Genomic DNA, 14,766 nt, shown 5'->3' with positions numbered 1-14,766 from the left:
TGCAAGAAAGCTCTGATTGCCATTAACAGAATGGCCATCAGAGTACCTGTGCTTTTTCTGATAGGCTGTTTTTGCACAAGAAACCTCTGCAGAATATCCACACATGGGCTTAGTCTACACTGCAAGGTTTTTGCACAAGAAGCTGTTTGCAGACGAGTTCTTGTGCAAAAACATCTTGAGCAAAAGTGCATGCAGACCACAAAGTTCAACACAAAAGTGATGTGCTTTTGCACAAGAGAGCACGCACACTGCATGGACACTCTTACACAAGAAAGTTCTGATGGCCATTCACAGATGGCCTTTTCTGATAGGGCTTTCTTCTGCAAAACCCCCTCCGGAGCGTGCACACCTGCCTTTTCATGCAAGAGCTGTAGAGCAAAAAGGAGTTATTCCTCATAGGGAGAGGAATAACTGTACCAGCAAAAGTCCTCTGTTCCATCAATTTTCTTGCACAAAAACGCTCTTGAGGTGTGGACACTTCACCGGGTTTTGCGCAAAAACCTTGTAGTGTAGACCTAGCCATTGAGTAAAATACTGGGAGCATAAAAAGGCCTTTGAGGTTTGGAAAAAGATGCCCTGAAATCTTTAAATACCACAACAGCTCAGAAGGTACCAGCTAGATTTTGACTAACGCTGGCTGATTCACAAGCTACTGTGTTAAATAATTCTTCTGACATAGCTTTTTCATAGGCAGAGTGTAACATTTGGGGTATGTCTAGACTACATCCCTCTGTTAGAATAAAAATGGCTGCCGCTTTTTGCCCATGTGGCACTTTGCTGGCAAAAAGCGGCAGTTTAGATGGGGATCGGTCGACAAGGAAAGCCTTTTCCTACCTATCCTGTAAACCTCGTTGCACGAGGCATAAGGGGTTGGAAAAGGCTTTCCTTGTCGACTGATCCCTGTCTAGACTGCCACTTTTTGCAGACAAAGTGCCGCATCGGCAAAAAGCGGTGGCCTTTTTTATTGTAATGAAGTGCGGGATATTTAAATCCCCGCTTCATTAGCAATTTCGGTATGTCTAATTTACATCCCTCTGGTAACAGAAGGATGTAGTCTAGACACACTCATATTTACCAAGTTACCCTGAGATAACAGGATTACCACTTTGTCCCACTAAATAACTTGTTTCAGTGTGGGAATGGTGATGTAGTTAAGTACTTCTGGTTAGTGTGTGTGAATTTACATTGAATGGTGCCAGGTCCTGCTTGTGCATGGGAGTAAGAATGAAGCTCAGAGAAGTTCAACCCCTTAGACTGTGCATGATTCCAGGGGGTGTACTGGCAGCTCTCATAACAGGGCATCCCTGGCTGCTTCTTCCAGCAGGAGCCGGTCACCAGTGAGCTGGATAGTGCTATAAATAGTAATATGCCTTCAAGTTGAATAGAAGTCTGGCTATAGCCTCTGGCTGAAAAATACATGATCCTTAGAAGCATGGACCTGATATGCCTAGACAGTGCTCTGTTCAGGGGTACTGCTGCTCTGAGGGAAGGGAGAAAACAGGCCACTTTCACTCCTGTCCTATATTAATGCAGAAGGGCAGGATTTGGTAGTCACTATTTGACTTGAAGAATTGAAGGCAGAAGCTTTTCGATTTTGGACCCCAGTTCAGTAATGTGCATGTACCTAACTCCAAGCCTATAAGGACCCCTACTGAAGTCAAAGGGACTGCCTGCATCCTTGAAGTTTGGTATGTGCTTAGTAGGACTTACTGGAAAACAAGAGTTCAGTCTCCTACAATATTTAAAGCTTTCAACATTTGCTTTGACTTCTGATGAGAGACACTGATACCAGGATTTGAAATAACTAGGTAGATAGGGTATTCACCAGGGCTACATCTAGATAGAGGGGCTATTTCGGGATACTGGAAGTATCCCAAAATAGCAATCCTGTGTCTTTAAATGAGCCTGTTATTTCAAAATATATTTCAAAATAAATAATGAGCATGTTATTCTGGCATTCCTGTAACCCTGTGCATTAGGGTTAAGGATTTTGTCGGAATAGTGCTTTATTTTGACACAACACCAAATTTCAAACTAAGTTGTGCAAATTGTGTAGCTTATTTTGAGGTAAGGGAGCTGTGTAGATTCACCCTGGGACTGTGGGGGACTCAGACTCAAGTCTCCTATCTACCTGATTTGGAGACTAGATTCAAATTAGGGTCTACCAAAGCCCTAACAACTGTGCTCTTGGCTATTCTGTGATGAGTTTCTCTTATGTTGACCCGGAATTCCATTCTTGACCTAGTAGCGTCTTAATGACTTTAATCAAAACCAGTGTGTTCCCATGAAGAAAAAAGCTGAGTTTTTGTTTGTTTGATTGTTTGTTTGTTTTACCAACCTCAGTGCTTTGGTGTCTTGCTAAATTGAGGCATTAAGGAAAATAGTTTAAAAAGAAATGAGGATTCAGCTGGGTATAACAAAACACAATAAGAATTTGTGAAACCTTTGAAACAAATCACAGTTGAGGCTCTTCATCTACTCTTTCTTTAAGCAGATATAATGGGATCTTTATCAGCTCTGAACACACCTTTTGCCTCCCCACTTTCAAATAATTCCATTTGCATAAGGGGGCTGGTAACCTGAACAAATGAATTACAACTAGCCCTTGGTTATATATCTTCCTTGCTTCCTTCCTTATGCGTTTCAATAAAGAAATGTTCCACTTGGTTGCTATGCCTGAAGAATGAGAAACAGCCAAGTGAAGGGGTGAAACACATACAGGTATCACCGTGTACTATGGCTGTCTATAGCAAAATTAGAAACGAAGGCACAAACTTGGGTGCATTATACAATCAAAGCAAAATAGAAATTGAGATGAAATAGTTTTATTTAGCTAATGCTATAATGCAAAAAGTAAATCAGCTTTAACTGTTTCTTTTTAAGGGGGAAAACTTATTGGAGGAAAGTAATATTGACTATTTTTATGACTATAAACCAAAGGCAAAGTAAGCGAAGAGCAGGCTAGAGCAATTTAATCAGTTCTTTGGATTTCCAGGCATAATGGAACAAAACTTCCCTTTCCATCTGTTTTTGTTTGTATAAAATGCCACTGTGGAGTTTTGCAATCTTCAAAGAATATCTGGCAAAACATCGCCAACCTGTTGAACTAGAGACAAAATAGGGAATGGGGGAATGGTTAGGATCTGAAACTATTTCATGTTTAAAGAGTTTACAAGACTTTGCAGTATACAGTTCATGCCATGCTTGCATTATGCCTTGGTGCAAAAGCATAAAACTTATTTTTGTGGCACACCACTTGGCTTTCTTTATAAAAGTTGAACTCTAACATTAGCATAGATATTTGCAACTGTTACCTAAGAGACTTTCTGATGCCTGCCTCGCTTCTGTATGAAATTATTCTTGCATGGCATTTGTAATTGTTTCTGTCAGGAAAATGGAAACCTTGCAGATATTTAATAATGTGCCTTGGAGACCATGTAACCTTGGCGATATGTGTAATGTACCTTTGGATAATGGAAATTCTGCAGATACTTCCCAAAATACTGTGTGTGATTTTTTTCTCATGATAGCTAAATTTCTTTCCAGAGGCAATGTTTGCCCTTGGCAAAACAAATTTTGTTACCATGTTTATAAACAGCAAAGGAAAGAAGAAATCATTCAAAACTGTCATACATCTGACTATGCCACTTTCTGCCATTCAGGCATGACAGAAAGTTGTGCTTAGTTAATAACTTCCACAAGTGTCTAAAAACACATAATTCAGTATAAATTCTTATATATATATATATATGACAATGTCTTATTCCAGAAGATTTAAAGGAGATTATTTTCCCTTTTCAAATCTTCAATGAAACATAACTTAGAAATTAGGAAATAAAACAAGAGAAGGACACACACTAACTTGAATTTTCAAAGAGGTCTAAAGGGCTTAAGCCCGTTTGGAAATCCCAACCAATACAATATATTTTTATTTAATGGAAAATATGTATAATCTTGTAGGTTATTTTGGAGTAAATTACCATTAAGAATGTTTCTGTACTGTTCTTGTGTCCTTATTTTCTTTATGATTGAGAGGTAGAACTTTCAAAAGTGCCTAAGTCACATTTTAAGAAAGTGTTTCTGACACACAGACTACCAAATCTCATTGCTAGAGACCTGCAAAATTTTATATCTTCATCTGAAAAAATTGAGCTGTGGATATCCACAGATTTGCAGAGCTACTCAATGAGTGTATGTCTACAAAGCAACATTATTTCGAAATAACTAGCATTATTTTGAAATAACTTAGTCTGTGTCTACACAGCAGGCAGCTATTTCAAAATAAAGTTGAAATACTGTCAAGCTGGAGGACTTCTTAAGCTGACTCCTGTAACCCTCATTGTATGAGAAGTAAGGGAAGCTGGAAGAAGAGTGCTCTATTTCGAAATAAACTATTTCAAAATACGCTACGCAATTGATGTAGCTCAATTTGTGTAGTTTATTTTGAGTTAAGCCCTACTGTCTAGAACACACCCTGGAAGTCCTTTAGGGTATGTCTACACTACAAAGTTAATTTGAACTAACGGACGTTAGTTTGAATTAACTTTCATAGGTGCTACACTAGCGCTTCGCTAGTTCAAACTTAATTCGAACTAGCGGAGCGCTTAGTTCGAACTAGGTAAACCTCATTTTACGAGGATTAAGCCTAGTTCGAACTTACTAGTTTGAATTAAGGGCTGTGTAGCCCCTTAATTCGAACTAGTGGGAGGCTAGCCCTCCCAGCTTTCCCTGGTGGCCACTCTGGGCACCACCAGGGAAACTCTATTGCCCCCCTCCCGGCCCCGGACCCCTTAAAGGGGCACGGGCTGGCTACGGTGCCCGTGCCAGGTGCAAGCCTGCCAGCACCCAGCCAGCAGACCCTGCACCTGGCACGCCATGAGCCAGCCACCCGATGCCCCCCAACCCTCCGCCTCTTCCCGGGACCAGGCTGGCGGCTCTTGGGAGCCTGGCCAGGACCGCAAGAGGCGGGCACCCGCCTGGTCTAGTGCAGACATCGTGGACCTCGTCCACGAACTCCGCACTAGGAACAGGAAAGTGGCCGTCTAGGGCAGGAGAGCTGCCAACCTGGCCACCCAGGAGCAGGTTTGCATGAAAATCAAGGTGGTTCACTGAGACCCCCCAACCCTGAGCCCTGAGCTTAGAATGGCCGTACTGGGTCAGACCAAAGGTCTATCTAGTCCAGTAGCCTGTCTGCCGACAGCAGCCAACCCTAGGTACCCTGGAGGGGATGGACCAAAGACAGTGACCAAGCCATTTGTCTCGTGCCATCCATCTCCAGCCTTCCACAAACTTTGGGCAGGGACACCATTTCTACCCCCTGGCTAATACCACTCCATGGACCCAACCTCCATGACTTTATCTCACTTCTCTTTAAACTCTGTTCTAGTTCTAGCCTTCACAGCCTCCTGCAGCAAGGAGTTCCACAGGTTGACTCTTTGCTTTGTGAAGAACAACTTTGTTACTAGTTTGAAGCCTGCTACCCATTCCTTTCCTTTGTTGTCCTCTAGTCCTTCTATTATGGGAACTAATGGAGAACTTTTCTTTATACACCCTCTCCACACCACTCTTGCTTTTATAGACCTCTATCATTTCCCCACTCCGTCTCCTCTTCTCTAAGCTGAAAAGTCCCATTCTCTTTAGCCTCTCTTCATATGGGACCTGTTCCCAACCCCTGATCATTTTAGTTGCCCTCCCCTCTCCCACCCTCTCTCTTCCCCTCTCCCACCTCTTTTTCCCAGTCTCCCCCAGTTTTGTTCAATAAAGAGGGATTCTATTTTTGAACACACGTTTTCTTTATTTTGTACATCAGGAAGGGGGGCTAGGGAAGGGTAAGTGAAAGGAGGTGAGGGAGGAATGGGGTACGCTCCCCCGATGGGGAGGACTGGGCTGGCTCTGCGGGCTTCTGGGGGCGGAAGTTCTCCTGCAGCCCCCCGATTGGCCCCTCCCCCCAGATGGCAGCCTGTGGCAAGTGCAGCCGGGCTGATGGCCGAGTGCTGTGATGTTCCGCGTGTGGGCACTCAGGGCACTCCAAGCCAGGACTGCTTTGCAAGCGGGGAACCCTGAGAACTGTCTGTCCGGGGTGGGGGTCGGGTCCCTTTAAGCACAGCCCTCGGCTAGCCTAGGACAGCAGCTCCACGCTCTGCATCCTCATCTGATGCCCTGCCAGCACTGCTTCCGGCCATCCTTAACCTCTGTTCAGGGTCCACTCTGTGTGGACATGCTAGTTTGAATTAGCAAAACGCTAATTCGAACTAGTTTTTAAGTCTAGTTGCGCTAATTCAAATTAGCTTAGTTCGAATTAACTAATTCGAATTAAGTTAGTTCGAATTAGTGCTGTAGTGTAGACATACCCATAGTTAGGGCTCTAACTCATTTTCAAAACTTCAAAACATTGAAATTTGTACAGCAAGATCTGAATTTTGTAAGTGTACAATTATATCACAGCAAAAGAGTAAAAGACCATCAAGGTGGGAAGGAAAACTAATAGAAAAATGTCTTGTCTGACTACCAGGATAGCTGGAATTATGGAGTTAGTGGACAAACTGATCTCTTCTGTTACTTTTCCTTCAGAGAGCATATTCCTCATGTGAATCAACAACATTTCTGGCTTCTGAGACGTATGGTTACTCGCTGGGGATCTCGTCAGAGTTCACTCATTCATTGAAGTTTGTGCATAGTTTACCATTGCTGCAATCTTCTGTCTGGGTCCACTCTTAGGAAAAAAGATGGATAATATTCAGAGCAGGACACATTCTTATAATCATAAGTACAATCTTCAGATGACAACCATACACTGACCTGATTTTATTTACACAAAAGCCACTTCATATTGCTTTGCCAGTTTAAAGGAGCAAAGTGATGTAAAGTAGCTTTAATGTAAATGGCCTACTAGGTCTCTTAGGCTCACCCGCTTTAGAAATGGCCATTTAAAAAGGAAAACAAATAATAACTGTTCCACACAGCATTTTAGCATGTGTCTACGGATCTTAATCACATGCTTCACCAGAAGCTGCTCTGCTTAAAAAGGTCCATTGTCATATTTCAGAGGTTGATTTAGCAAAGACCTACATTTATGCTGCATTTGATATATCAAACCTTTTGATATGGTCTCCTACTGTATTCTTGCTAGCAAGGCAAAGAAGTAAGGCTTGGATGAATGGATTGTAAGGTGGATAGAAAGCTGTCCAGATCACTGGGCTCAACAGACAGTGATCAACAGCTTGATGTCCAGCTGGCAGCCAATAATAAGCAGGATACTGATCAGTTCTGTGGCTGGGTTTGTTCAACATCTACATTAATGATCTTGGTGATGGGATGGATAGTACCCTCTGAAAAGTCACAGATTGTGTGGAGTCTATAAGCTGGGGGTGGAGATCAATACGCTGGAGAGCAGGGATGGGGTCCAGAGACACCTAGACAAATTGGAGGATTGAGCCAAAAGAAATCTGATGAGGTTCAACAAGAAGACATGCAGAGTCCTGCACTTGGGATGGAAGAATTCCAAGCAGGGATTCTTAGCCAGGGGGTGAGGCTGTCAGAAAGGCCAAGGCTTTATACAGCCTATTAGTAAGCGACCAAGGAGCTTTGTGAACAGGGAAAACTAACAGGGAGTTTTGTGAGGGAGTTTAGAAGGGGAGTTGGAAGGGGACTAGGTACACTTGCCATTCTTTAAAACTTTTAAACTAAACTAAAACGAAGAAAACCTGATTTAAATAAAAAGCCTCTTAATAACCGAATTAGCCGTAGAAGAGAATTCAGGCAGAAGCCCAACAGCAGAGTGGGTCTATACTGTTTATTGCACCAAATGTAGCATGTATGTTTACTTGCTCTATGGACAGTTGGCGTATGTGTGCATTTGGTGCAAGGAGCTCCTGGCCCCAAAGACTGCATAGATAGCTGGGTTTGTGATGACCAGGAAAACCATATGTTGACTTACCTGCTTGGGTGCAAAGGTTGTGGATCTCTTGAGACATCTATCTAGACGTATGTGTAATGCTGGGGAGGAGCCAGTGGTTGTGGTACATGTAGGTACCAATGACCAGGGCTCGACAAATAACATAATCTAGAATCATAGAATCATAGAACTGGAAGAGACCTCAGAAGGTCATCAAGTCCAGCCCCCTGCTCTAGGCAGGACCAATTCCAACTAAATCAACCCAGCCAGGGCTTTGTCAAGCTGAGACTTAAACACCTCTAGGGATGGAGACTCCACTACTTCCCGAGGTAACCCATTCCAGTGCTTCACCACCCTCCTAGTGAAATAATTTTTTCTAATATCCAACCTGGACCTCTCCCACCACAACTTGAGACCATTGCTCCTTGTTCTGCCATCTGTCACTACTGAGAACAGCCTCTCTCCATCCTCTTTGGAACCTCCCTTCAGGAAGTTGAAGGCTGCTATCAAATCCCCCCTCACTCTTCGCTTCTGCAGACTAAACAGACCCAAATCCCTCAGCCTCTCCTCATTAGTCATATGCTCCAGCCCCCTAATCATTTTGGTTTCCCTCCACTGGACCCTCTCCAATGTGTCCACATCCTTTTTGTAGTGGGGGGCCCAGAACTGGACACAATACTCCAGATGCGGCCTCACCAAAGCCGAATAAAGGGGAATGATGACATCTCTGGATCTGCTGGCAATGTTCCTCTTAATGCAACCTAATATGCCATTAGCCTTCTTGGCTAAAAGGGCACACTGTTGACTCATATCTAGCTTCTCATCCACTGTAACCACCAGGTCCTTTTCTGCAGAACTACTACTTAACCGGTTGGTCCTCAGCTTGTAACTATGCTTCGGATTCTTCCATCCCAAGTGCAGGACTCAGAACTTGTCCTTGTTGAACCTCATCAGATTTCTTGTGGCCCAATCCTCCAATTTGTCTAAGTCATTCTGTACCCTATCTCTGCCCTTAAGCGTATCTACCTCTCCCCCCAGCTTAGTGTTATCCACAAACTTGCTGAGGATGCAATCCATCCCCTCATCCAGATCATTAATAAAGATATTGAACAAAACCGGTCCTAGAACCGAACCTTGGGGCACTCTGCTAGAAACCGACCGCCATCCTGACATCGAGCCATTGATCACTACCCGCTGGGCCCGGCCTTCTAGCCATCTTTCTATCCATCTTACCGTCCATTTATCCAATCCACAATCCCTTAACTTGCTGGCAAGAATATTGTGGGAGACCGTATCAAAAGCCTTGCTAAAGTCAAGGTATATAACATCCACTGACTTCCCCATGTCCATCGAGCCAGTTACTTCATCATAGAAGCTAATCAGATTGGTCAGGCACGACTTGCCCTTTGTGAATCCATGCTGACTATTCCTAATCACTTTCCTCTCATCCAAGTGTCTCAAAATGGATTCCTTAAGGATCCCTTCCATGATTTTTCCAGGTACCGAGGTAAGACTGACCGGCCTCTAGTTCCCTGGATCCTCCTTCTTCCCTTTTTTGAAGATGGGCACTACATTTGCCTTTTTCCAGTCATCAGGGATTTCTCCCGATCTCCACGACTTTTCAAAGATAATAGCCAAAGGCTCCACAATGACATTTGCCAAACTCCCTCAGTACCCTCGGATGCACTAAGTCCGGACCCATGGATTTGTGTACGTTTAGCTTTTCTAAATAGTTCCTAACATGTTCTTTACCCACCACGGGCTGTCCATCTTCATCCCATCTTGCGTCACTTAGCGCAGAAGTCCAGGAGCCGACCTTGTCCGTGAAGACAGAGGCAAAGAAAGCATTGAGTACTTCAGCTTTCCCCACATCATCTGTCACTAGGTTACCTCCTTCATCCATTAGGGGCCGCACACCCTCTCTGATCACCTTCTTCTTGTTAACATGCCTGTAGAAACCTTTCTTGTTATCCTGCACATCCTTAGCTAGTCACAATTCCATTTGCGCTTTCGCCTTCCTGATAACCCCCCGGCATTCTCGAGCTATACCTTTATACCATGGCGAGTAGATTACAACCCGGAAGAGCCAGCGCAGAACGCAGAACTGTGTGGCTGGTGAGCAGGGCTCGCCGCCGCTTGGTGAGTCCTGCCAATGACATAGGGAAGGGTAGGAGAGAGGTTCTGGAGGCCAAATTTAAGCTGCTGAGTAAGAGATTGAAATCCAGGATCTCTATGGTAGCATTCTCTGAAATGCTTCCAGTTCCACGTGCAGGGCCAGGTAGGCAGGCAGAGCTTCAGTGTCTCAATGTGTGGATGAGACAGTGTAGAGAGGAGGGGGGTTTAGATTTCTTAGGAACTAGGGGAACCTTTGGGATAGGGGGAGCCTATACAGGAAGGATGGGCTCCACCTAAACCAAAATGGAACCAGACTGCTGGCACTCAACATTAAAAAGGTTGCAGAACAGTTTTTCAACTAAGGGCTGGGGGAAAGCCGACAGGTGCAGAGGAGCACATGGATCGGACAGAGACATCTATTGGAGAGGGTCTATTAATAGAGATGCTCTATGTTCCAGTCAGGAGGAGAGGATGGAAGTACAGGTCGGATGAGACATTGCTCCCCTGCTTACAGCTGAGGGGTGCTTTCTCTTTGAGTCTGGAGGGGAGGGGGGAAGATTCAGATGCTTCTCACACCCCCACCACAATCCTATTGGCCACTTTCTTGTCAGAAACTGGCCAATGGGAGCTGCCTGTTTGAATAACTGGCAGCCCCCTTGCTCACTCACTCAAGTGCATGGCCGAGCAGGCAGAAACATTTTAAGCTCTGCAAGCAGGATGGTTTGGCTGCTAACTGGTAAGTCTCCTGGCTAGAACCTCTGGCACCCCAGGCTCTCCCTTTCCCAACTCTGTGCCTCCCTCTCCTGCCCTGCTATTCCATATGTACCCATACTCCCGCCCAGATCTGGCACTCCAATCTCCTGCCCAAGATCACAATCCCCTCCTGCCCTAGGTCATATCACAAAACCTGCACCCCATTTCCCTTCCCTAGGTCACAACTGCCTCCTTTACCCAAACTTCCTGCCAGATTCCATTCTCCTTCCTACACCCCAAGCTCCTTCCTCCATCCCAGACCCAGCGCCTCCTGCATTAATAACATGGAAGTGTGCGGCCTTCAACCACTTTCCAAAATCTTAGAGTGGCCCCCATCAAAAATTATTACCCTCCCATGTGGTAGAATCTCCATCCCTAGAGGGGTTTAGTCCTGGCTGGGATGATTTAGTTGGGTTTGGTCCTGCTTTTAGCAAGGGGTTGGACTCGATGACCTTCTGAGGTTTCTTCCAACCCTATGATTCTACCTTTCTATGATCTGTTTGTGTAAGTCTCACAATGTTCAGTTGCTACCATTCTGGGACATGATTCAAATAGAGTTTCCAGCATCATTGTTGTTTATGACTAATGCTGGGACTCACCCCGTACTCTTTTATTACCCACTGGATAAAATAAAGACCCTAGGAGACTGGGCATAACAGTACATTCAACATTCTGTGTCTCTCACAGGTCCCAAAAAAGCTGTTTACTATGCCATCAAAGGAGAAAAGCCCATAAAACCAACAGTCTTTTTTTGAGGGGAGTGGGAGAAAGATCCCTCCTTCATGGGCAGCTTTCTCTTCATGCGGATTTGGGTTTAGCCTGACCTTGGATCAAATGCCTCCTAGCTGAGACTGGTTGATTAAAAGCTAGATTTTTGGGTCATGGGGGGAGAAAAGAGAAACATGGGGAAAGGCCTACAGAGGCCCAGAACTCCAGATCAGGGCAAATGGCTGGAGTGTACACAGCATTTCTGTCTTTTATTGAGTCTTTTTAGGCCCTTCCTTCAGAGTGTGGTTTATTTTTTTTTGACATGGTGGACCATTAGCACTTCCTGCACTGGGATAAAAGGTGCATAGCCTACATCTTGCTGACACAGGGAGTGGAAAGGGTTTTCATAAATTAAGATCAAATATACCAGCCTCTGCTGTAGTGTGCACCTTCTGTGATAATCTGATTTCACTTCACTACTGTTATCTTGTTACAAAGTTAATCTCTGCCACCCTTGCAACTTCATTTGCTAGAGGTTGGAAATGGGATTTTAGAGTAGAAAGCATCCATCAGTGTTCATTAAAAAGGAAAGATGGTGGATTAAATTGTGTTATAGAAATATTGTACATGGTGCATAGAGATTGGGAACAAAATTCCAATTCCTTGCTATTTTTAAATTAGTTGGCATGACCAGGGTAAAAGTGTGCATAATAGACTTTTTTTTTTTCTAATTACTTGACTGAATAACTTTAGTAGGGATGATAACAGATGCCTAAAATTGAAGATGCAGTGAATCCAAAATGACTGGTGTTTGCTAAAGCTATCGAAACCACTTTCAGTTAGTTTATCAATCATAGGGACATTATAAATTAATGTTAGACACGGTGAGTTTTGTGTTTACTTCTAAATTGAGTTAATTACTCTTCTATGCTGATTCTTCAACTGTTATTGCAAATCTATTTCTAAGGCTAGCTACACGTTTCCATTGAAATGGTTGACAAAACAAGTACTCCCTTCTGTAGTCTGGATCTGGATTCAGAGATCTTGTAAAGGGAGACAAGAATTTTTTCTCATAAAAGGGAATTATTTTGAATTACAACTTTTGATTTAAGTTAGCCAATAACCATCAAACCCTTATTTTAAACCAGTAAATATGAGTAAAAGTTTACTATTCACATACAGTTTGGGTGACAGACCAAATTGCAGATACTCAAATTGAAGCAAAAGCTGAAATACCTAAACCTCTTGAGTCTTCAAAATGGGTCGGAAACTTCATGAGAACCGCTCTTCTTTTCCCGCAAATTGACTTTTCAGTTCAGGCCAGCAGTCTGTGAATAAATTACGTTCAGATTTGTGTGTGTTCAGATAATTAACTTCCCTTCAGGTAATTTTTTTTCCACCAAGGCCTACTCTATACTAAGCCCTCCTGTGGGGCTAAGATACGCAACTTCAACTACGCAAATACCATAGCTGAAGTCAACATACTAACAACAGTGTCTTCTATGTGGTAAGGTCAGTGCAGAGCTGTTCTCCCACTGACTCAGGCTATGTCTACACTACAATCATCTACTGGAATAAGATACGCAAATTGCGGAATGCAATTTGTATATCTTTTTCCGATAGTTTTTTCATAAGAGGCTTTTCCGAAATGTGGCCTGTCTACGCTGGGCCAAATGTCAGAAAAATCTCCTCTTTCAGAAGAGTCCTTCTTCCTTGTGGAACAAGAAAGACAGGGCTTCTGAAAGAGCACATCTGCTCTTCCACAAAAAAAGCACGGAAGAGCAGACGTGTTCCCTGGACGTGGGGGAGTTTTTCTGAGATACCTCCAGTATCCTGGAAAACTCCCGTAGTCTAGATGTAGCCTCCATTCTTCACGGTGTGGAGTCTGCCAACCTTATTTTCCCATCTACCCATTCAAACAATGCCTGCTTGCCAGCTGGGAAATACATTTCAAGCCATCTGCATGTCGACTAGCCCAACTGAACAATCTATAACAGCTTACCATATTAGCTTGTACACTTGCAGTATTTAGTTTGGGTGACTAGCTCAAGAGATACTGAAGACTGTAGTCTGTACTCAGTGTAAAACAACATACCAAATGTACAAAAGAACTCCCCCCTAAGTGTTTAGTACTCCGTTCAGGTAAAACAGACTCTTAAAATTACATGTAGTGTAAATGTTCTCCTTTCTCCATGCTGTTGAGCTTTAATGGAATTCTTTTTTTTTTAATACATGCTCTTGCAGAATAAAGATTCCCAAATCATTAACTAATTTGATATGTCTGAAGTACTGATACCATTCCCCAGTCCTTTGAGAATCATAGCTATCTCATTCAAACACATCCTTACTTTAGTTTCTTAATTAGACATACTTTGATGGATGGGTTTTCATAGAGAAGTCTCAGAGGGAAAGAAATCAACCTGTTATCACAATTCAGCAGGTGAAGATTGTCTCTTTAACAGTCAAAGTCACTGGCTCCTCCTTTTAAGGTAGGAGAGGTAAAGACTTGGGTAATAGAACTCCAACAGTGTTACTCATAAGACTACATTGTATTGGTGTGCCATTTTAAGCTGAAAAGAGTGTTCATAAATGAATTCTCTTTTTATAAGGAAAGGATGTTTTAATAGTTTCCAAGTAAAATGAACCTTTGTAAAATTAATATTTGAGACAGATCATAACTAAGAATAGACAAAAGTTAAAATAAAAATAACTTTGAATAAAACTTCGAAAAGGTATCCAGGAGCTCCAAAACAGTCAATGACCCTTCTGTCATCAAGAATGATGGTCATATCATGCATTCCTTTCTCAAGCAAAATTTCCATTGACTGATTAGTAACTCAGAATAAAGTTACCCCAACCCCCAAATGTGGGTTCCAAGAAACCAAAATGGGAGACACCTGAGAAATTATTCAAATTGGAAATTATACCTAATCTGGAATTTATTCCTCAAGTGTAAATAAGTCTCCCTCTCTTCCTAAATCTGTTGTACTGCAGAAAGTATCATGAAAGTGAGGATCTACTTTGTGTGGAACACAATTTTGGTCTAAAATGAGGGACACTTAAAAACTATTCAAAGATGCAGTAATACTACATGAGAGGCTGTTCTGAAAGCATGAATATGTAGTTCACCAACTCCACCTGAAACAACCTGGTAAATTGAGGTAAACTGATATGATCACAAATATACTGTAGAGAGTAAAGGTTGTGAAGTTACAGGTATTTGAATGTAGATTTTAAGCAAGATAAGATTTATCTCAGGAGGTTGGTTTGAGGAGTTTGGGTAATAAATCTAGTAT

At 43.0% G+C, this 14,766-nt stretch overlaps 1 long non-coding RNA gene across 2 annotated transcripts in view; it reads right to left on the bottom strand.

The window, feature by feature from the left end:
* Positions 1-2,691: 2,691 nt before the first annotated feature.
* LOC142830612 (uncharacterized) overlaps positions 2,692-14,766 on the bottom strand; it is a 57,351-nt gene continuing 45,276 nt past the window's right edge. The window contains exons 2-4 of one of the 2 annotated variants that reach the window (XR_012906024.2): positions 12,707-12,798; positions 6,509-6,712; positions 2,692-3,106 (exon numbers count right to left, since the gene is read on the bottom strand). This is a non-coding gene — a long non-coding RNA (uncharacterized LOC142830612). The remainder of the gene's footprint in view (positions 3,107-6,508; positions 6,713-12,706; positions 12,799-14,766) is intronic. The other variant, XR_012906022.2, reaches the window with a different exon arrangement.

Source organism: Pelodiscus sinensis, chromosome 9 (assembly GCF_052426305.1).
Source record: "Pelodiscus sinensis isolate ZL-2025 chromosome 9, ASM5242630v1, whole genome shotgun sequence".
In the NCBI taxonomy this organism is placed as follows: Eukaryota; Metazoa; Chordata; order Testudines; family Trionychidae; genus Pelodiscus; species Pelodiscus sinensis.
This window is presented reverse-complemented; position numbering and strand designations above follow the sequence as displayed.